This window comes from Cibotium barometz, chromosome 25 (genome assembly GCF_041138505.1).
Source record: "Cibotium barometz isolate CiBa-2024 chromosome 25, ASM4113850v1, whole genome shotgun sequence".
Classification (NCBI taxonomy): Eukaryota; Viridiplantae; Streptophyta; class Polypodiopsida; order Cyatheales; family Cibotiaceae; genus Cibotium; species Cibotium barometz.
Genome location: NC_141070.1, coordinates 34,294,070 through 34,296,304, shown reverse-complemented (window position 1 = coordinate 34,296,304; position 2,235 = coordinate 34,294,070).

Sequence of the window (2,235 nt, the reverse complement as noted above, 5' to 3'; positions counted from 1 at the left end):
TATTTTCTTTTTAATTAATTTTCTTCCTTAATTTTTTGGACACTAAGCACATCATTTCCTCATTTTTCAAGAAGGCTCAACATAAATAATTATCTACATGTAAAGTATAATGTGCATAATGTGCACACCTAAAAATCTCAAGGGTAATTAAGGAAAAAATGTGTACATGTACACACATGCATGTGCTAGAGAGACATTTCACATTAATGTGCATGTGTGCTCATGGAGCATTAGAGGGGTTCTAACCCTTGAAAATTTTCAAGGTGAAAAATGTGCATGTGTACATGTGTGACCCTTCATATATTTTTATGAGATTTAATAATAAATTTATACGAGAAGAGAGTTAGTAGTTCTTTAGTCACATGGGGAGGGATCTTACAGGGTAAGACTCGCCTAATTGGGGAGGGATCTTATTTATACGAGAAGAGAGTTAGTAGTTCTTAACTCACATGGGGAGGAATCTTATTTATACGAGAAGAGAGTTAGTAGTTCTTTACTCACATGGGGAGGAATCTTATTTATACGAGAAGAGAGTTAGTAGTTCTTTACTCACATGGGGAGGGATCTTATAGGGCAAGACTCGCCTAATGGTTTTTGGTTAGGAGGCAGTTATGCATGCCGCTTATGTGTTAAAAACAAATGCCCCACCAAAGCATTGAACAGTGATGCCTTATGTCATCACTCCATTTTAATATTATTCTATTGAAAATGGTTTCCAAAATATAGAAAAGAAACCAAACAATGTTACACTTTTGTGCTATATAAACAAAAAAAAACAAAGTAAACTATCTTTTACACCTTACCCTCGAGGGGAGGGGAGGGGGAGGGGGAGGGGTTCACTGAAAATAAGTAAGTGTATCATGTAGGTTCAACATAAAGGGTGGTTTTTTAAATCTTTTTTTGAGGGTACCATTTGTAGGGGTATTCACGGCTGAGCGTAAAAAGTTATCGCGGTTTTAAATTGAAAATTTGTGGATAAGGATGCAAAAAATTCCAGAGTGCAAAACCATGAAAGCGAAGAAGGAAAAGTGAAAGCTTAATATGGCCACATGAAGGGATTTGGGGAAAATGAGGAGATGATTGATACAATTCTCTCGAAAGTGGAGCACGCACTGAAGGGCATATATTTCTTGAGGACGCATGAGAGGCATATTTCTTGAGGACGCACTGAGGGGCATATTCCTTGTGGTAAAAGTTCTTTCACGCAGCTAATATAAAAGGGAGTATGCAGTGTAGAATTAGAAGGAGAAGATGCTACAGCCATGCTGGTGTTGCCATGGCTGCAGCATACACGAGAGCGAGAGGGAGAGGAGGAAGGAGACGCGCTCAGAGTTGTGAATCGTTTTTTTTTTTATTAATGAGAGAGTACATTTATTTATAGTTATTGAGTTGTGCCTCTTCGTGTGTCCGTTCATTGCTCACATGCGTTCACACACATGCGGGCATTATAGCATTAATTCCTACACTCCCCCTTAATGCGAATGTCCGCATAAGGGTAAGTGAGAGCATGCTATGTGTCTAGTGATGTATGTATTGTGAATGCATGAGATATGCTATATTTTATTTACATCATGAGTGTTGATGTCAATGTTGATGAGACGAAGACAACTTTAGGTACTCCATTGGAAATAATGATGTCGGCTGATGCTTTACAGCCGCAACACTTTTGATTCTCTTTGTGAGCTTGAACCATCCATTGAGCTCTCCCCCTCAAGCACATAAAGGGAATGAAATGTAGTTGCATGTGTACATGTCAAAAGGAAATTAATATATGAGTATGAGTTGAGTTATCAAAAATATAGATGTGAAACAATGTTATTTACAAGTGTGTATGTATAATTAAGTTTAATTTGTCATCGCTCAGAGGCTGATTCGTTTTCAGCTTGTCGAAGATAATGTTTAATTTTGGCCTCATGGATGCTGTAGACACTCCAATGGGCTCAATTGCCTCTTTGGGCATAGTTGTTTCCCTCTTGGGGATTCGTAATTCCCTGTTTGGGTTGTTGTTTCATGCCTCTTTGGGCTCTTAGGATGGACGATTATATCACCCATGATTTTGTTTTAACTTCATACCTCGTGGGTGTGGCCAACACTCCAACGGGTTGATGCCTCTTTGGGCTAACTTTTTATTTATTTGTTTGTTTTTTATGTTTTGTTTTTTATTATTATTATTTTTTTGGTCATTTGTTTGCCCAGGTCTTATATTAGTGTCCATTGTAGGACGGACATCTTTGG